We start from the raw sequence: 22,089 nt of genomic DNA on the forward strand, positions 1-22,089 counted from the left end.
GTTTTGGACAGGGAGGAGGCCGTTTCCTCTGGTTGGTGACAGTCACCGGAAAGTTGACCGCCTCCAAGTCCATCGGTCACCTGCAGGTATCGAGAGTACCTTCGCGTGACGTCATGGACATTCCGCGTGCCTCGACCGTAGCAGGTAAAAAACTGTATGAAGCTCCTTAACCCTAATAAAACATGCAAAGAGTAAATATCTGAAATGTAAAAATGCTAATCCTCGAACAGCTGAGGGTGGTTGTTGAAGGTAATAGTCGATGGCTTCATAAAGTTATTTGAGCTACGATCCCTTGGAAGATTTAGAGGAACGTTGACGTAACAGTGTTTCAGTTTGGGACACCGAGCGTCAACATACCGCTCCTCTTGAACGGCTTGTTCAATAATTTTATGATACGCATGATAAGTATATGATACCCAATAAGTCCGCTGTGTATATATGTTTGGATAGAAATTATTTACGTTACTTAGGCTAGAAAAGAAAAGATATATATCCTAAATAGGTCTGAGAATATAAAACATGCGAAGTTATGAACTTAAATAATTTGATAATTTATATTGGAGAGAAACTTCGAATTGTACTTATGATTACGCTTAGAACTATAGATCGTGGTCAGTAGTCCTTTAGGGTTCTATTGGTAGTGGTGTTGTGTACGCGTTTTCTATTCGAAAATCTTATAGTGAAACCCGTACGTCGCACGCCGACTTAACTTTGTGCGAACTGTTTGGAAAGTGGACTGTATCTAATTACTTCAGTGAAAAATACTTTAGTGTTTATTTTTGGTTAGTTCAATAATAATCGTCAGCGGCGAGAGTATACAACGACGTCTATGTTCCGTCTCGTGTCTAATTCAAAATTTTTCTTGTGTCTCTCCTCTCTGTACCTTGCGTGGGTTTTTATAAACCTTTTTTGGTAGGGGTGTACAAATTTGTCTGAGTGGGAATCAACCGGTGATCCTGGAGGGGGTTGCCGATTGCAGCCCCCGGGTGACCCACGCAAGGGTCTTGAACGTTCTTGACACTGACCATAGCGAGTAATAAAACCAAGGATCGCCTCGACTTCTGGCAAACAGATGTAAGTTAAAGTTACGGTAAATCTACAAACTGGCAAAACGTGCCGAAGCAAATACGATTAAATTATTGAAGTAATGGTTCTTTGGGCTTTTATTTCTGCTATGGTAAAAAATACTCAGGGCTCCAATGTGCCTCGCAGAAGGTGTCGTCAATAACCCTCCTAAAGAGATTTAGCGACGCAACAAGTGGAGCGATACGTTTCATTGATCGCTTATAGTCTCCTCGGCTGGTTCGCACTGTCACCACACGAATGATCCCGTCTGCGCCAGGATGAATTGCTGTGACTCGTCCTAACGGCCACTGCATTGGCGGTGTGCCGTCTTCTTGAACCACAACCATGGTTCCCACTGGCAGATGCTGGACCTTGCCGGAATGCCATTTTTTGCGGGTGATGAGCTCCTGTAAATATTCAGATCGCCAACGCTTCCAAAAGTGTTGGCGCATTTTTTGAAGGTGTTGTCATGACGAAAGTCGGCCGTCAGGCAAGTCGGTCACATCGTGGTCAGGCACGCTCATCAAAAACTCGCCAATTAGGAAATGACCTGGAGTGATTGCTGTTAGATCGTTTGGATCGGATGAGATCGGAGTCAGCGGGCGGGAGTCCAATATTGCTTCTATTTGATTAATGAGGGTGAGAAGGCCTTCGAAGGATAGCAAAGTGTCCCCGATTACTCGTGTCAGATGGTGTTTTGCGGACTTTACTGCCGCTTCCCATATACCCCCAAAATGTGGTGATTTCGGCGGAATGAGATGCCAATTGATGTGTTGATCGGCGAGTGATTCTTTTATTGTCGTATTGTTGACTGGACTTGTTAAAAATGTATACACCTCTTTTAGTTCGCGGTTCGCACCCACGAAGTTCGTCGCGTTGTCTGAATAAAGGTCTCGTGACATACCGCGCCTCGAGAAGAACCGTCGTAAAGCGGCTAGGAATGCATCCGTTGTGAGATTCGACACGATTTCTATGTGAACTGCTCGCGTCGCGAAACAAACAAAGATGGCCAGGTAGACCTTAATCCTTCCACGATTGCGTTGGATTTTTTCCTTTATAAACATTGGTCCACAAAAATCAACCCCGCATTGTGAAAATGGCCGTGCTTGTGTGACGCGAGTGGAGGGGAGATCACCCATCGGATACTGAATGATTGCCGGTTTCGCCCGGCGACAGGTGACGCAATTGTATATTACGTGACGCACCAATCTCCGACCCTGAGGTATCCAAAATGTTTTTCGCACGGCACTCAAGGTTGCTTGCGTGCCCGAATGACAGTTCCTAATATGTTCATCCCGTACAATCAATTTCGTTACGTAATTAGTTTTGTGTAGTAGTATCGGATGTTTCTCGCGGTACGGAAGACTTGCGTGTGATAGGCGACCACCGACTCGTAAAATTCCCTGCTTGTCCAAAAATAGGGTCAATGAAGCTAGATCGTTTATATGACTGGTGGAGTTGAATTCGCGTATTTCTCCACTATATGACTGCTGTTGCACGAGTTTGATGATTCGTAACTCCGCGTTATGTAATTCGGTGGTAGTCAGATGTTCGTGGGACGTTCCTCCCCTTTGACAGTTTCGTATGAAGCGGAGTATGTAGGCTACTACGCGTTTGAGACGATGGAAGGAGGAGAACCTTTCAAGGAAATCGACGTTTATGGTGGTGGGTAACGCGATAATAGGTCGCAATTCGGGTATCTCAGCGGATTCAAGTGGCAAATTTGGCCAGTAGGTTTCTTGATAAGTTAGCCACGCAGGACCGCGATGCCACAGATCGCTGTGAATGCAATCTCTTGTACGCATTCCGCGCGAGAGTAAATCGGCCGGGTTGTCTTCTGATGTCACGTAACGCCACTCATGATGTGCAGTCGATGCTTGTATGTCTGCTACCCGATGAGAGACGAAGGTTTTCAAAGTGTGAGGTGCTGATTTTAGCCAATTTAAGGTGATCGTCGAATCACACCAAAAAACGGTTCTATGAAAATTCACGTTACGTAGAGTGTCAGGGTACGAACTAGACCCTAATTATTGCACTTCGTGCCGTCTAAATTTATTGTCGAAGGACCACTCAATTTTACACGGAATGGGGCCGTAATGCTGTGCTTATAGGTTTACACAACTCTAGTGTCGTCCAGCGTGGATCCGTCCTTTTATACACTTTTTGGGATCCACGCTGGAGACAACTGACGATCGAACAGACGACCGACTCTCTCCACGGTCCGTGCTGCTGCGCTAGGCTCGTGGCTGTCCGCGTCGACTGCCACAATCTTTTGTTCTACTATACTTTGTCTGTATGAAACTCCAACATGCCGCCCCCCTTGAACACACGGTGTGTTCAATATTTTAAACCTATACTATGCAGTGTTATAATCTATACTATCTCTATGTATTAATTAACTGATATTCTGACTTATATAATACTGGTGTATATGTGTTATTTACATCTGTATGAGACTGTATGTACATTGATTTTTACATTCTACTCTGAGTCTGAACTGTCTTGCATCGGTAACATGCAAATTTTTGTGACTGGCCGTTTGTAGAGTCCGTCAGAGGTTCTTACGGAAACAACCCGTACAATCCCGTCTTTGCCTTGGTGTAGTTCTGCTATCCTGCCAAGGCACCGGTGTAATGGGGGTAAATTATCTTCTTTGATGATGACCAAGTCACCCTCCGCCAGATGATGGTTGGTTGAAGATCTCCATTTTTCTCTCTGCTGCAGTTGATGTAAATATTCCTTCTGCCAGCGCTGCCAAAAGTGTTGGAACAGTTACTGGACCAGTTGATATCTGTTTAACCTGTTTAACTTGACATCTTTTAAGTCATGGTCCGGTAATGTACTCAGAGCAGTGCCAATTAAAAAATGTCCGGGGGTTAGGGTGGTTAAGTCCTTCAGATCTGAGGAGATGGGGCTAAGAGGACGGGAATTTAGGCATGACTCTATCTGTGTTAATAGCGTGTATAGTTCCTCGAATGTCAATCTCTGCTGTCCAATGACGCGATTCAAATGATATTTCGTTAATCGAACTGCACTTTCCCATAACCCACCAAAGTGTGGAGCATGGGGAGGTGTGAATAGCCATTGTATACGATCTTTCTTCAAAAAACTACTGATGCGCGTATTATAATCGCTACTTCCTACTAATGCATCTAAATCGCTCAGTTTATTCTTCGCTCCTACAAAATTCGTTCCATTATCCGAAAAAATGGTATGACAGCGACCTCGACGAGCTATAAAACGTTTGAGGCAATTTATGTATGCGTCTATACTTAAATCTACGGCTAACTCTATGTGTATTGCTTTAGTGGCGAAACATATAAAGATACATATATATGATTTTATTGTTATTTTACTACGACTACGCTCCTTAGTTAAGAACGGACCTGCGTAATCTACGCCACAAGTGGCGAATGGTCGTGCAGGTGTCACCCTAGCAGCCGGTAATTGGCCCATAGGGTACTGCACTCCCCGTGGATTGGCTCGAAAACACCTAACACAGCCTCTAATTACTCTTTTCACATTTCTTGTACAATTTATCGGCCAGAAGTTTTCACGAAGTGACGCAATGACCTGTTGGCAGCCCACGTGAAGTAATCTATTGTGCTCCCGTTTAATAAGTAAATCAGTTAAATGGTGTTTTGCAGGCAATAAAATGGGATGCTTTTTATTGCATGTAATAGGCGCATTACTTAGACGTCCGCCGACTCTAATAATTCCTGTTTCATCTATAAACGGGGCCAATGCCTGTAATGGACTTTGTTTCGGTATACTTTGATTTTTACTTGACGCGAGAGATTTGTTGGGAAACGTTGTTGCTTGTACCACACGTATTAATGTTTTTTGAGCTTCTTGCAATTCTACTACTGATATGCTACTGCTTCCTGACCTCGTTAATTTATTTGTTTTGGATTTCCGCACGTTGTTAATGAACCGGAGGCAATAAGATGTTATTCTCAATAATTGTTCGAAGTCAGAGTACCGGTCAATGATTTTGTTGTTGGCAAGGGTGACGGTGGCCACTGATATTATGGGTTTCTTTTGCTTTGGGATATTAACTGTCTCTTCTATTGATTGTGTCCAGAGATTCGACTCATTCTTTAACCATAACGGACCTGACCACCATAACTCACTAGTGCTCAGTAGTTTGGGGGTAGTTCCACGAGTTATTAAATCTGCGGGGTTTTCATGTGACCGAAATGAGACCAATTCCGTTTGTCGGTTACCAATTGAATTTGCGTGACTCGATTTGCGACAAAAATCTTCCATTTACTTGAATGACCGCGAATCCACGCAAGGGTAATTGTCGAATCAGAAAAATACCATTCCCTATCTATTAAAATCCTAAGTGATGTTTTACCTTACGCACTAATCTTGCAAGTAACAACGCGCCGCATAGCTTTAACCTAGGCAGAGTTATGGTTTTTAGAGGGGCAACTCTCGATTTCGAGCATAAAAGTCTAGATTCCCATTCACCTGGTCTAATGCTTGACCGTAGGTAAACGCATGCCTCATACGCCTTCTCTGATGCGTCGGAAAAGCCAACTAACTCTACCTTCCCCGTAGCGATAAGTGCTCGACGAGGAATCTTCAATTCATTTAAAAAAGCTAATTCTTTAACAAACTCTATCCATTGGTCATACAAACCCTCGGACACTGATTCATCCCAGTTTGTCTGCAGTTGCCACAATTGCTGCATTATTAATTTTGCATTAGTTATTACCGGACTGACTGAACCTAATGGGTCAAAAATCTGTGCTATCTGAGACAAAATTGTGCGTTTTGTCACACGTTTATGTAGCGACGGCGTAGTTGTGAAACAAAGCTCGTCCTTAGCTGGTCACCACTGTAACCCGAGTGTTTTTGTGTTTTTATCAGCACTTGACATTTTATCCTTTATATCTAAATGTTGTGAGAACGTCGAACTGTTGGTAGCCCATTTTTGTAGTTTTAACCCTGCCCTTGCTAAAATGTCCGACAAAGTTTCTTTAATCTGCTCTAATTCTGACATTGTTTCTGCGTCAGTTAGTAAATCGTCGACATAAAAATCGTTAATAATGATTGTGCTAACGGTTGGAGCTTCTACTGCACAATCTAACCCGAGTTGTTTCAGAACACGCGTGGCTAGAAATAGCGCGGAGGCAGTGCCGTACGTTACCGTATTTAATTCATACGTCTCAATTGGAGAATCTTGATTTGGCCGCCATAGAATTCGTTGCAAGCAACGCTGCTTTGGTTTTACTAAGATCTGCCTGTACATTTTTTCTATGTCTGCTGATAATACGTATTGGTGTGTTCTAAACCGTAGGAGGATGTCTATCAGTTCGCTCTGAACTGTTGGGCCGACCCTTTGAGTGTCGTTTAGTGAAATGCCCGTGCTTGTTTTTGCCGATCCATCGAATACAACACGAAGTTTCGTTGTTGTACTCCCTTCTTTGATTACGGCGTGGTGAGGAAGGTAAAACGATAACCCGGCATCTGATTCTAAAATTGGAACTCGCGACATATGACCTAGCATTTCGTATTCATTAAGAAATTTCACGTATTCTTCTCGTAATTGCGGTTGCCTAATGAATTTAGCTTCTAGTGACTTGAGCCTATTTTCTGCTTGCTGTCGGGATGATCCTAATTTCCCGACCTGTTCATTGAGCAGAATTTGTACTATGTACCGTCCAGTTTCGTCTCTACGTGTCGTGGCTTGAAAATGTAATTCACAGTCATCTATATTGTATTATTATCTTTATGCTCTATCGTTACGTTTTCAATTTTCCAAAATTGTTCTAATTGATTGGACAGGTCATGATTGGTAACGAGATGACACCGTTGAATCGGAGATTTATTCTGAATGGGCCAACTGACCGTTCCTCCTAAAATCCAACCTAGCTGCGTCTTTTGCCACAGTAAGTTGGTCCCTGCTCTTTGTTGGCCGACGTATAACAGATGCCAGAACAATCCGGCACCGATTAACATGTCGATCGGCCGACACTTGTCGAAATCCGGATCTGCTAATCTAACATGTGCTGGTACGGATATCGCTAATTTATCTAAGCTGATGTTCGGCATGTCTTGAGTAATTTTATCTATTGCTAAACATGAAATATCGGCGTTGAAGTTGTTAAGCCGTGAAGTTACCTTTATGTTGACTCTATCTCGTACTATTTTTAATTTTCCACCTATCTCTGACACCTGCATTTCCGTCGACTCATAACTAATACCTAATCTTTTGCATAATTCGTACGTAATAAAATTCGACTGAGACCTTGAATCAAGTAGTGCCCGATATTCTAATCCTTGTCCCCTTCCATTCTGTACGTAAATGACTGCTGTGGACAGTACACTGTGCTCCCATGATCTATCATCAACGTTAGCGACACACGACGTTATTTTATTGGAGTCAGGAGGACCCCCTTCCTCGGTCGAAATGTTGGTTGCTTGAGGAGCAGCTTCCCGATGCAACAATACGTGGTGTTTCCCATTGTAAATATGACAGTGTTTTCGTGTGCAAGCTTGTACCCGATTACCTGTTTGCAAACAATTGCAGCAACTGCGAGATGCCTGAACTATTTTTGTTTTTTCATCGATGGGTAACGATTTGAATTTGTCGCATCGGAACAAAGGGTGCCCAGCACCGCACGCTGGACAGGTACTCGGCGTGCTTGCGACGGTCGCCGTTGCGCGGAAAGGCTTGCGACTACCTGCTGTTCCTATTGGGATTTCAGTCTTCATGGGTTGAATTGGGACACTAACGCTTTCTAAATACAGTGACCGTTCTTCCAAAAATATTGCAAATTTATTGAACGTAACTCTATCTGAAGTCGTCGCACCCTTTTCCCATTCTCTTAATCATGCTATGTCTAACTTTCTGGATAAGATTGGAACAATCAAAGTATCCCATAGTTCTACCGGTTCATTTAGTGATTTTAAGGCTACTAGGTGATTCCTTGCGTCATCAACTAAATTCCTAAGCGCTACTGATGATTGTTTTTGGATGCTAGGCATATCTAGTAGAGCTGAGACATGATGTTTTCTGATAGCGGCTGAATTTTCGTACCGCGATTTCAATGCTTCCCACGCTAACCGGTAATTTGCCTCGGAAACTCCCAAAGATTGAACTACCCGCACGGCTGGACCCTTTAAAGCGGAATTCAAGTAATGGAATTTTTGTACCTCTGATAGTTCACTTTCATGTACTAAACTCGTGAAAGTGTCCCTAAATCTAATCCATTCGTTATAACTCCCATCAAATGATGGCAGCTGAATAATCGGTAATTTCACTGTGGCCGGTGAGTTTGTAAGAGTGGGGGAACTTGTCTGTCCTGCAACTTCGTTTATTGCTCTACTATTTCCCTGTGCGTGTTCTATATAAATTTCTACCTCGGCAATTGAATTGAAATATGTTTCTTCAAACGCATCCCTATCAGCTGCGTGAGATCCTGCCTGTTCCCTCAACTGCCCGCTCGATTCGATTTTGAACTAAATTGTATCTATTGTATAAATCTACATTAGCCTCTAAGCGTTTTTGTAAAGCCCTAACGGAGACTGTTGTCGCAGATTCCGAAAAATACCGACTAAAACGAGTCAGAGCAGATTTTATTTGTCCGCGCTCGGTAGTTAATTTCTTTAACTCTTGTTCCATTTTAACGCTACTAACTCACATGAAAATAGGAATCTAGGCTTACGTGACAGGAACGGACGTGTAGTGACACTGCCTGATGCAAGTAACGCTGCACCCCTGCGTATCTGCTAGCTTCTGGCTGGATCCTATATTCTGCTTAGCCGCTGGATGCGGTCTTCTCCTTTCGGATGTTGCACGTTGTCCTCTACTGCTGGACGCGGTACGTTATCCTCTGCTGCTGGACGTGGCTCGTTGTCTTCTGCTGCTGTCCGTTGACTCGAAATCAGCGCTCTTGTTCAAAATCTTGAGACAATCTTCCTTACTTATTAACCACTGTTTTGTTCCATTCGATATGCAACTGCTGTTGAATTGATTGCTGCTCCAATCTAATTCAGATCCACAAGCCACTGGATCCGGCTCGAAGGACCAATGTCAGGGTACGAACTAGACCCTAATTATTGCACTTCGTGCCGTCTAAATTTATTGTCGAAGGACCACCCAATTTTACACGGAATGGGGCCGTAATGCTGTGCTTATAGGTTTACACAACTCTAGTGTCGTCCAGCGTGGATCCGTCCTTTTATACACTTTTTGGGATCCACGCTGGAGACAACTGACGATCGAACAGATGACCGACTCTCTCCACGGTCCGCGCTGCTGCGCTAGGCTCGTGGCTGTCCGCGTCGACTGCCACAATCTTTTGTTCTACTATACTTTGTCTGTATGAAACTCCAACATAGAGCATGTTTGGTTGCTGTGTACAATTTTGATAATAGATGAGCTGCGCATAATTCGAGTTATGGCAATGTGATTGTTTTTAATGGTGCTACTCGAGATTTAGACGATATTAAACGTGTGACGATGGTTCCATCGCGACTGATGGAGCGTACGTACAAACAAGCGCCGTAAGCTCGTTCGCTTGCGTCCGAAAACCCGTGAAGTTGTGCGGAGACGTAATTCGATTGCAGTACGTGCCGATCCACCGTAAAATTGCGCACTTCCGTTAATTCTTGCCAATAAGTGCACCATTCGGTGTGAAGGTCGATAGGTACTGATTCATCCCAGTCTAAGTGTAGTTTCCATAACGTTTGCATTAGTAGTTTTGCCCGAATGATAATTGGCCCTAATAATCCGAGTGGGTCGAATAGGGTTGCGATTTTTGAGAGTACTGTCCGTTTTGTTACGCGATTCATTGGAGCCGGCTCCTTTACGAAATATGTGAGGGAGTTCCTTCTGGCGTTCCAATGAATTCCGAACGTTTTTATTGTCTTATCTAAATCTAACCGTAGGTGCGTTGCGTCAGTTTTGTCATGTAGGGTCGCGATTAGTGATTCTTCGTTCGTGGCCCATTGTCGAAGTTGGAGATCGGCTTTGGAGCAGAGATTTCGTATTTCCTTAAGTGTCGCGGCGGCTTCGTCGTACGTATCAGCTCCGGTCAACATGTCGTCAACGTAAAAGTCTTCACGCAGTACTCTAGCGGCACGTGGATATGGGTTCTCCTCATCTGCCGCAAGTTGTTGCAAAGTTCGGATGGCTAAGAATGGTGCCGCGGAGGTCCCGTATGTGATAGTGTTAAGGGTGTATGTATCGATTGCCCCTTGTGGATTTTCGCGCCATAGAATTTTTTGGTAAATCCTGTCCTGTGGATGGATCAGGATTTGTCGATACATTTTTTCAATGTCGGCCGTCAGTACGTATGTATGCGACCGAAAACGAATCAAAAGCGCATAGAGCTCTTCCTGAATAGTTGGACCGACTAATAGAGTTTCATTTAATGAGGTTCCGTTAGAAGATTTTGCGGAAGCGTCAAAAACAACGCGTATTTTGGTGGTTAAACTATCTTGCTTGGTTATTGCATGATGGGGTAGGTAATAACCATCTTGTGTTTCGTGATTTTCGTATTTGTTCATGTCCCCTAGATCGCGATATTCGTTGAGAAAGTTAATGTATTCGGTTTTCAATGTCGTGTTTTTCGCGCATGTTCGTTCTAGAGCGGTGAAATGGCGAAGTGCGGTGGTATAAGAGTCACCTAGTACTGGTGGTCGCATTTTGAATGGAAGTCTAGCAATGTAAATGAACCTCGGCTGCAAGTTCATCGGGTGATAATACCGATTTTCGCGGTGGTTCTTCTAATTCCCAAAATTTTGCTAATTGATTTTCTAATGAATTGCGCGCTACGTTGCAATGAGTTGCGCGCATTAGATATTCGTCCGGTAATCGTCCTGCTAGTATCCAACCAATCTTTGTTTTTTGTATCGTTATGGAATTGTTCGCGATTGATAGTTGTTCTATGCACAATAGTTTAAAGAAGACTTCGGCCCCGATTAATGCATCTATTTCGGAGGGAATATTGAATTTGGGATCGGCTAAGGGAATATTTGACGGAATGTGAAGCTGAGTTTTAACGATGGGTCGAGATGGGAGTATTTCGGTAATATGTGGTAGTATGAGGAAGGTTAGATCGATTTTAAAGTCATTAATCCGGGAATGCACCATAGCTCGAAGTGTCTTCTTTATCTGAGTTGAGGCTTGATTGATCCCCACCACCGGAATATTAGTTTCTTGTTGTGGCAGCGATAATCTGTTTGCGAAGCGCTCAGTTATAAAATGTGACTGCGATCCTGAGTCTAAAAGAATGCGACATGGTTGTAGCTTGCCTTGATTGTCGCGGATGTGAACTATTGCGGTGGACAACAAAGTTTCGTTTGTGACGCTTGCGTTTAATGCTGACACGTTTGCGCGTATTGATTGTGGCTCCCTGTGTAACAATGTATGATGTTTTCCATCGCATCGCTTACAGGATCCAGCCATACAATCCTTAAGCTCAGGATTCGGTCGTAAGCAGTTGGTGCAAAGGCCGGCCTTTTGTACCATCTCCGTTCGTTGTTCAACATTCGCGTTTGTTAATTTCGTGCAATATTGCGTATAGTGGTTAGCCTTATACATAAGGCAGCGAGCTTGTTGTGATATATAGGCATGCCTTTGAGAGTTTATGTTTGTAAAACGGCGATCGCGCTGATTGGGTGTCGCGTGGGCCCGTGTTGCTGGTCTGGAGGGTTCGAACTTTGTCGTTTCTAATAATCTGCGTCTATTGTGTAGAAAATCCAGTAAGTCTTCCATCGATGGAAGATTGACTCCTTGAGTTTTGTCCTTCCACCGTAATCGCGTTTGTTCATCTAGTTTACTCGTTATTGCGTAAATGGGAAACGCTTCTAAAAATGGCTTATTTAATGCCTTTAATGCGTTATAGTGTTTCGTGGCCGTATCAGTTAATTCGCTTAACGCGGTTATATTAAATCGCGAGCACGAAGGGAGTTCAAAGAATGCTTGAACACGATTGTTGATAACGATAGCTGGATCGTTGTAATATTTGTCTAATAGGTTCCACGCTACGTTATAATTCGCGGCGGTGGTTTCTAAGGACTCGACTTTTTCTGCGGCCTTTCCTATTAGGCAGGATTTTAAGTAGATCAATTTTTGAGTATCCCGAAAAGTTGGGTTATCATGCACAGCTGATTTGAACGCGTCCGCGTATCTTAGTAATTTTACTATATTTTGATTTGATTTCTTGTGCCATTTCCAGACAAAACTTCAGCGAAATATGCATGTCTCAAAAAGTTGCGCTGAAATAACTTAATTCTCCATAATCACTAATAAACTTTAATGTCCCATGAGAGGGGACAGAGGAATGCAAAGGGTTAAAGCTGTGCTTGGCGGAGTGATGCTTCCTAATTGGTTGATTTTGTTTTTTACAAGGAGGCGGTCGTTAGATGAAACACACGCCTCCAACGTAACGGTCATCTTGGTGTGGCGCGACGGATCCAGAAATTCCAAAAAAATTTTGTTTTTGGTGCTGTTTTTAAAAGGTAATGCGATAAACTAAAACTACATTGTCCTATACCTGTTTGCGCAATTATTTCAAGTTTACAATTTCGAATGGTTGTATTTATTACAGCAATTTACCTGTCATAATCCGACTAGCAGTAAACCTCTAAATAAAGTCTAAACACACTAGGAGGTCGAAACCGGCAAGAAAATTCGCCCCGATAATCGGTTTGGACACATCTGCCACGACGAACCTCCAAGTGAAGTTCTAACGGAGACCCAAATTGAGCGTCAGTACAATACGCGGTGCAACTAGGGGGTGACTTGCGTTCGGGCAGCGTAGCGTCTTGCTGATGTTGAGTTAGAGTGTCTCTCGTTCCGCCGGTTTTCCGGATTATATCTTTCTGTCCTTGGACAAGGAAAGGAAGATTCCGAATCGACCTGAGTGTGTCGAGCTTCATAGAGCCGCTTCCAAACTAGATAAAGGCAAACCCGATAGTACTGGTGAACGGAATAGATTTCGGAGATAACTCCAAAATTCCAAGTTGTACACATTTTATTGTATTCCGCCACGCAGCCGAAGCTTACTCTTCTTGTGCTGACTGGGATAGGTCTACTTCGATTGGTTGATGTTAATTGAATAGAATCTAGAGACCTTGTTACTTCATCCATTTCAGCTGAGGATAGGCCCCAGCGCTTATCTATCTGGTCGTGCCGTTCTTTCATCTGTCGTGCTCCAACTTTAGTACGAAATTTATCTTGGTGCTTCTGGCCAGCAGCGCGCCCGGATGGTTTTGTGACTGGTCGTGAAGATGATGATGGTTGATCCTCACTACCAAGCTGTGCGTTGTTCTCTCTGGATGCCATTGTAATCTGCGAACAGAGTAAAATGCCAGGGAGCAATGGTCCGTCGACTCGCGCCGGAAAAGCAAACCACGCTAACAGCAAAAACGCGGGAGGAAAACGCGCGTAAAAAAGGCGCCAAAATTCTGGTGAAAATGCCCGCGTGACTGGCCGGCAAAACCCTGATTCGTACAAATCTGGCTGCCAGATGCGTGAACTGATCGGAGCCCGACTCGCACAAGCCTTGGTGGAACGTGAGAAAATGTATGCAGGTATACAGGATGTAGTCCCAGCATCGGTGGTACAACCGAGAAGGAGGTGATTCTACATGAAAAAACAAATCGAAAATAAGGAATAAAATTTTTTCTTTTGAAGTTTCGTTCTCGAGAAAATTGGTTTTGAATATTCAGCAGGCACGCATACACGTAACTATGGTTTAGATGGATGGATCTCGATACAAGCCATATGTCACTTATAAGTAGTACTAATATCATTAGTATCAAGATGATGTGCTGTATTACTCATTTCTGCCTATGGATTTAGAGTGAATTTAAATGAAAATAAGACATGTAATTTAGTTACTAACTTACTTTATTAATGTAAAAATTGTTGAAAATGCTACCCATTGTGCTGCATACACAACTGTACTCGCTGAATTAAATTCGTATGAACGCATTCTAATGTATTCTGTACCTTTAATTCTTCAAATACTAAAACGATCCTCGCTTTTAGTTGAGGAAGGCTTGTAATCTCCTCTTTGTACACTTTTGTTTTAACATGACCCCGTAGATAGAAATCAAAGGGTGTCAAATCTGGGGATCTTGGTGGCCAGTTTATTGGACCACCACGGCCAATTCAAACTTCGTGTAGTTCGTTTAATAAATTTTTAATTTCTCGAGAAAAATGTGGTGGGGCACCATCATGTTGGAAAATGAGATTTTATCTAATAGCTAGAGGTACGTTTTCTAACAAATTGGATAAGTCTTCACGTAAAAACTTTAAGTATTCAGTTCCATTTAAAGTATTTGGGGAGAAATAAGATCCTATAATTTCATTTCCAATTATTCCTGCCTAGACATTCATGCCCCATCTTACTTGGAAATGTGTTTCTGCGATGGTATACGAATTTTGAGTTGACCACCAATGCGTGTTGTGCACGTTGAAAATTCCGTCACGAGTAAATTTGGCTTTACCGGTCCATAAAATACGCGATAAAAACTGTGAATTGCTACGGGGAACCTCGGGGAGCTTCAAGGAACCAATGACAGAAACCTTTCCGCAGGATGAAATCCCGAGGCATTATCCTTGCACTCTCAGTGTGTGATAGGGATACATACTGTTATCTTGCAGAATGCGATGAACTGTCGATCTACTAATACCATGTTGTACAGATAAATTTCGTGTGCTTCTACGAGGATTACGAAGTACACTTTCTAGGACTTCTTCTTCTGCCTCATTTCGAATCCGTCGAGGACCATGTAAATTGTAATTGCAGTGAAAAGTTCCATACTCGATGAAATTGCGATTCACTCTTTCAATTACACGTTTATCTGGATGTCGTCGAGTTGGATATCGGTTTCTGAACAAACGAGCCGCGGCAGTTGCCTTACCACTACATGCATCCAATGCATAAATCATATCTACGTATTCTCAATTTGTATAACTTATTGCGAAGCATTGATAGAAACTGTTAGTCAAAACCGAAGATAATAACATACTAAGACACCAAATGAAATTATGAGAAGTGCTCAGAACGTCATGTCAACAGGAATGTACAGAAGTGGAAGCATAAACAAAAATCTGTATCGAGATCCATCTACCTAGGCCATAGTTAAATGTACGCGTACTCGACGAATATTCAAAACTGATTTTCTCTAGAACGAAACCTCAAATAAAAAAATTTTATTCCTTATTTTCGATTTGTTTTTTCATGTAGAATCACCTCCTTCTCGGTTGTACCACCGATGCTGGGACACCCTGTATAGAAAATAAACTGCCTCGCTACACTACATATCGCTACATCATCATCCCGATTGATGAATTTTGAAACTCCTGGCAGCTGGCGGTTGCCGACGAGAGCGCTAGCCCGTTTCCTTGGCCTAGCTCATTGTTCGCTTTCCATTTGCAACACTTGTAAATATCGTGGCCCGGTTTCCGACAATATTTACAATAATCAAGTAGGTGTTCCGCGGTTATCGCTCTGTGTGGACCTTGGATAGCGGCGTGGCTCTGGTGTGTATTCCGATTCAGGTTGATAGGGCGGTGGAGAGCATTGTTGACGATATGAATAATCTCATTCGACTGGACACGATATTTGGGCGGACTGAATTCTGTTATTTACATTGGGAACCGCACGCGGTGAGCAACTGACGTAAGCCTCTTCGGACGGTGAGAATGTTTGGGTCCGGTACGAAGTTTCGACCGGACGCGATGCTAGATTATTGTAAACAGATCTGGATGAGTTAGTGAAAGACGCGGAGCTGGGCGTGGAAACTGCCCGTCGTAAGCAGGCTCGGGTTCGCGGAAGGATCGCGTTACGCTGGCGAACGTGTCCGGATGTGCACGGTAATCCGCGACGTCGCGTCACTGTACAGGTTTGAACGCGCTCGGAGATTTTCCGAAATTACATCGCGGTGCAAGTTCGGACGCGCATACGGTCTTTCTGACGTTACATCACGAAACATATTTGAACGCGCATACGATCTTCCGGAGGTTACATGGCGGGCAAATCGTACATGTTTTTTTCCGTACTTTTCCCGATCTAACTCAAACTGTTTGAAGAGGTGAATCGTTTCGTCGAATGCATCATTCAATGAAGCGATTCGTGCAAATTTTAGCTCGGTTCTTAACACTTTACCGACCGTTAGCGGTTCAACAGCATACGCACGTCCGACCGGCCGCTCAGGCGCAGATTCTCCCTGGCGCCGGCTCTGTTTCGATTTAGACTGTCGCACGGGACTGTCTCAATTAATACAAAGTATTCATTATGCTTTTGAAGACTTGAAAAATCAAAACCGAGAGTTCATGCATCTGTAATTAGACGGGCACAGCTATGCATGCGACAGGGAGGCAACCAGTTTCAGCAATTTTGTAATTGATAAAATAAAATGTTGTTCCTTACAAGTCTTTTGTGTATTTTCTCTTGAACTCGGTAACTTTTAAATGCTGTGTTGACAAGTTTGCAAACACGATACGAGTTATACGTTGCTCGATGAACCGTAACTTAGCCGTGACAGCATATGTACGCATCGGATATTCACACTCGATTTTCTCGAAAACTAGGCCTTAAATGAAAAAATTTTATTCCATATTTTGTTCTTATTTTTTCATAAGGAACCACCTTGTCTCCGCTTGTACATGTTATTCGACTGCACCCTGTATAATATACCATAATCAATATATTGACATACTTCAAATTAGAAATAGTTTAATATTTTTTTAAAGTATGACATCGTTCGAAACAATCGCCTTTATGTAGCGGAACATTGCAAAATTTACAGACAAAACATGTTGTTCGGGCCGATTCGTACGGGGTTTATGGCAGGGATTAGAAGCACAGCTATTTTTGAGAATTCGTAAATTTAGTTTCTTTTTTGCCATCTGGACGACACTCGCCGGATGGTACGCTCTTTACAATTTTTACTCTTTGTCGTAGCATTTGTCGATACCTTTAGTTTCTTGCACGCATTTTTCGTTGGTCTCAATAGTTATTGCCCTGCTGTAAACCTTCACGGCCTGAGCATGTCAGCAAGAACCATGGGTCGCCCAACGGTTTCCGCGGCCGATGCAGGGTCAGGAAACCGTCTCTGGTGTTGACCAGATGCGTCGTCCACCATCGCCGAATTCTCGAGTCTCTCCCCCCTTGGAAAATCTCACGACCCCTTCCTCAAGGAAACACGCCGAGGGCGTAAAGGAAGGGGTACCTTCTAACTTAGGTTCGCTGATTGGACTTTTCCAAAAATTGGAAGAACCAATCAGTGGACAATTGCAAATTCCAAGGGGCAGCTGAGAAGCACTCGCGAGTTCGAAAAGCATTCGTATAGCAACCACCGACTAGAAAAGACACACTTCGAAAACTTGTAAATCGGCTAAGTTGTACAAATACAGTCCACTATATTTTCGCTAGGTCGCGAGTTCTAAATCATTCACGAGATAGACCGCGACCCCCAACACATGTTCTGTTTCTTTTTTTTGAACTGCACAAACTCTGCATTGTCTTTGGAGTTTTAGACTTCGACCGTTGGTCACTATATTTATAAGTTTATGTTTCTCGAAATTCGACAGTCTTCTGGGATGGTCTAATCTGGTGTTAGGATCCGGGTGAATGACGCGAAGTCCGATTCGTTAATAATAATTATATTTCGGCGTTTCAACGTATTCTCCAGATATAACACATCGAACGACGCGGAAACAGACAACTTCGGGCAGACCGTTAACCAACAGGGTTGAAAGAATAACTATATATTATCCTAGAGATTCCAATTCTTATATACTAAGCTTTTCGCTAAGGAGGGGATGTCGGTGACCCTTGGTACCTGATGACTCGTTATAGATAACTAGTCCTGGATGAGACATTTGTGTATTTTATCTAGGATTTTGGACTTGTGAAAAATATGCTGAATAAGATATTTTGGACGCGGTCTAGGACGCTTATCTATGGTGCGTCATTAGGTTGGTCATCCAACACCTCCCCCCTTTTTTTAGTTTTCGGCGACGAAAAATTCTAAAATTAAAGTCGTTCTGGCGGTATAGTGTGGCTAGATTAGTAATAAACTACTTTAGTGTACTTTAATATGTGTACAAATACCTTAAATAATATTAGCTTAATTTACTTAGTTTTTTTTTCTCTTTTTTTTGAATACATAAGGTATTAATACATACATAAATTCGCATTGCTAAATTATAATGGTGTGGTACTTTTGCGCGGTCTTGTAACACGGCTGGCAGTGTTACGGAGGTTGTATCGTGATGGTGTAGGTGCGTCGTGTTGACGTTGTCGGATGTCTTTTTCGGTGAATACTGGATTTCCTGGTATTCGGACTCCTTCCTGAGCATCGTATAGCACGATATCCTTGGACTGCTCCCGGTATTCGGTACGAACATCTGAGTCGAATGCACAATTAATAAAATTCTTGATCATAGGTGGGACAATGTCTCCATTAGTTGAGTTTCTGGTAAAGCAGAACAGTCTCTGAAGAAGTTTCCAGCATCCGAAGTAGCGGCAACAATTTCCGCAAACAAATAAAATTAGTGTGGGTAGTACGGTGCGAAATGACTGACTAGTCTTTAACGAAAACTCTTATTTATTAATCAACACTTATAAGATACGCGGAAAGATTTCCGTCTGACCTAGCGCCAGAAAGAACGGACGTGGTGTGTGTCGTGGCTATCACGGCGGCTTCCATTTAACGTCGCTTCACCCCCACATCTTTGTCCGCAGACAAAGATATGGGGTACATGGAAATTCCCATGATTCCGTTCGGAAAAAAGGAGGTTTTCCCCCACGTGCGGAGCTAGGTAGTTTGTTTGTTTCATCGCCTGTTTTAGGGCTCAACAATTTAACGTACCCGCGCGGGTCTGCAACGCTGATGTTTGCTTACCCGCGCTACCTGGGCTAGAGCATCCGCACGGCAAGAAAACCTTTCCTGTGTCCCGTTATGCCGCCACAATTAGTATCGCGGCTATCACACATAAGGCTATTGTATACCAGTGTGTATGTATTACAATGAATGGTTCTTTTAATCGTTGTGTTAACAAATCATCGAATTCGTTAATCTTTTTTCTGGGGTACTTAAGATCATTTAGGTCTATATTTGTTAATTTGATCGGTTTTAATTCTACCGATGGTATTTTTGCAATTTCGGAAGTGATACAACAATCACTCCCAACTATGCTTACTGGAGGAATATAATGGGTAAAGTTCTTATTTGTATGGCTTGCAGGTTCCAAGAGGTATAGCATGGTGTAACCCTTGCAGTTATTTCGCAGCTGCAGTACTCCGGTTTGGTGTAGGATGATGTCTTCCATCTGGTCTTTCTCTTCCTCGCAGATAATCGTCAAGGTTATTGGTTTCTGGAGGATGTAGATCCACTGATTTCCCCCTATTCCAAGTTTCTATCTTAGCTCGGATGGTCCGTGTCTCGCAATCATCAGGAAGTCGGTTTACGCGAGGCGACAGCAACGAAACCTCGCAGGTGGCTTGGTCCGTATTTTTCGAGGTGTGGATGTTTTTCGCATATGTACATTCCCTCCAAATACTCGCGACATTCTGACAAGTCTGGTAGGAAGGAGAAAAGGGTTTTGGATTGGGATAAGAGTAAATATGGTTGTTTTGGCGTGATGTAGGAAAAGGTTGACGTGTTTTGGTGTTGGATAGGAAGTGGAATTAATTGGTATACATCGAAGTTTGTGTTTCTTACAAGTGGGAAATTTAAAGCAAATACAACAAGTCCGTTTTTAGATACTATTTGTAAACTCATTAACTTGTAAAGAATTGGTAAATTTTGTACGTTTGCTATTAACGGTAATTCAAAGTTTCCTTTATAATTATTTAATTCTTCACATAGTTCTTTCGGAGTTACAACAAATGGCGAAGCTATTTGATGGTTGCCTAAGTTGATTGATTCTATGTATTTATTATATTCGGCAGAGATACGCATGCAAAGAGAAAGAAGCATTGTAGCATGTTGTGTAATTACTGATTCAAGAGATAGGCGCGCTAGATATTCGTTGGTTTCTGTCGTATATTTATTAATTAATCTTAAATTATTGTTTAGTGTGGCTTCAATGGTTCTCAAAGATTGTAAGGAACTGTTGAAATTTTTTATGGTGCTTGAAATGATCTGAACTTGTGACTTCAAGAGAGTTTGTGTTTGTTTATTATCGTTTACCAACATTTTAATGCTGTCTGAATAGTATTGGGCATCGTCTGCATCTGGTGTTCCGATTAACCAGTTTAGTATGTTGTATACCCCATTAATTAAACCTCGACGTTTACGTTCTTTAGTATTTCCGATTAAATCGTGGAAGATGTCGTGATTTTTTCGTATGCTTCGCAACTCGTCCTCGATAAGGTTTAAAGTCTGATCGCAGTGAAAACTGGCATGATTATGCTCCGCAAGATCTTTCAATGCAACGGTACATAGTTTTTGCGATTTTATGAAATATGATTCTAAAATGTCTTTTGCTTCTTTTAAATAGGTGACATTAATATGTGTTAAGAGAATCAAGTTAGAGTTGGACATTTTTGCGATACCCTTTTCGTTATAGAATATTCCGCTTGAGTGAGAAAGAGGAGTATTAATATACGGCTTACTAATGGAGAAGTTAGGAAGAAGAACTAGTACCAAGATTGTCAGAATCATCTGAAATATATGGTTTTAAAAGATTAGTGTGATATTTATAACTTTTCTTTCCTATTTGAATTTCGACAGTGTTATTAGGGTATATTTTTGTAATTTTAAAAGGTCCCTTGAAGTTAGGTGCGAGGTTTTTATTTAGTCCCTTCTTTATTTGCTTTTGATATATGCAAAAAAAATCGTCTACCTTAAATTTTATCGGATTAGAATTTTTATCATAATACTCCTTGCTTTTATGTTTGGATTCAGCTAAATTTTCTTTTGCGATTTTAAATGATGTGTTTAATTTATTTTGTAGTGACCTAATATAGTCGTCGTACGTATAGTGAAATTGTGGTTCTTGTAAGATAGAAGTAGGTAGGTAAGTTTTCCGTCCGAATAGGAGTTCGTATGATGTAAGGTTGGTGGATTTATGAGTGGAAGTGTTATAACTGAATGTGACGAACTGAATATACTCATCCCAATCAAATTGATTTGGTTTAATGTAATGCTTTAAATAGTCTTTTAGAGTCAAATGATAACGTTCTAAGGCTCCACTTGTTTGGGGTGGTAAGGGCTAGTGCAGATATGTTTTGATTTGAGGAGATTGCTCACATTTTTTATTATAACGAACGCACCTGGATGCTCAAATACAAACAACGGGCATTCAAAGACCAGGTGACGGTGTTTAAAGATTTCGTGCACAAGATACAACCTTCGGAAAACGCGCCTTTCAAACTCTGCGAGCGTATTGAGCGTATACGCAGTCTTTTCGACTCCTTCAACAGGGACCAAGACGAATTGGGGTACCTTGAGAATCTGGAGGGTTTAGACCCCGAGCGCGTAACAATCACGGACAATTACGACGATGCCCTCGCGGACGCCCGCCGTTTGTTAGATAGCCTCGAGAAACCGGCCCGAAACAGCACACCGGTCAACGCTTCCGACTCCTCCCTGATCGGGTCTCCGTCGCACCCGATCACAATTAACTTGCCAAAAATAGACTTGCCAAAATTCGACGGGAAGCTCGATAACTGGACGACGTACAAGGACGCGTTTCTTACAATGATAGACGCCCATCCAGGTCTCGCGAACAACCAGAAACTAAATTACCTGCGTCTATCATTGTTGGGACAAGCCGCGGACGCGATCGGTGCATTCGCAATCACCGAGGACAATTATAAAACCGCGTGGACTCACCTCTGCGAAATCTACGACAACAAACGGAAACCATTCGAGCCCTAAGAAATCATTTACAGCTGCACATTAGGTCATTGCAGGCTCTCGGTCGGACGCCAGAAGACATCGGCAATGACCTACTGTGTAGCCTCGCGATTTCAAAAATGGGGAAGGGCACCATGAAATCGTGGGAACGTACCCTGACCGACACAGAGGCGCCCAAAA

At 42.6% G+C, this 22,089-nt stretch overlaps 1 long non-coding RNA gene across 6 annotated transcripts in view; it reads left to right on the forward strand.

Annotated features, from left to right (window-relative positions):
- LOC143174428 (uncharacterized) overlaps positions 1–22,089 on the forward strand; it is a 38,349-nt gene that overhangs the window by 9,681 nt on the left and 6,579 nt on the right. Inside the window, exon 3 of one of the 6 annotated variants that reach the window (XR_012998374.1) lies at positions 19,291–19,566. The exons of 3 other annotated variants lie outside the window; for them this stretch is intronic. This is a non-coding gene — a long non-coding RNA (uncharacterized LOC143174428). Of the gene's footprint in view, positions 1–1,290; positions 1,333–12,436; positions 12,504–19,290; positions 19,567–22,089 lie in introns of those variants that run through there. 2 more of the 6 variants (XR_012998377.1, XR_012998376.1) reach the window with 2 other exon arrangements.

This window comes from Nomia melanderi, chromosome 4 (assembly GCF_051020985.1).
Source record: "Nomia melanderi isolate GNS246 chromosome 4, iyNomMela1, whole genome shotgun sequence".
In the NCBI taxonomy this organism is placed as follows: domain Eukaryota; kingdom Metazoa; phylum Arthropoda; class Insecta; order Hymenoptera; family Halictidae; genus Nomia; species Nomia melanderi.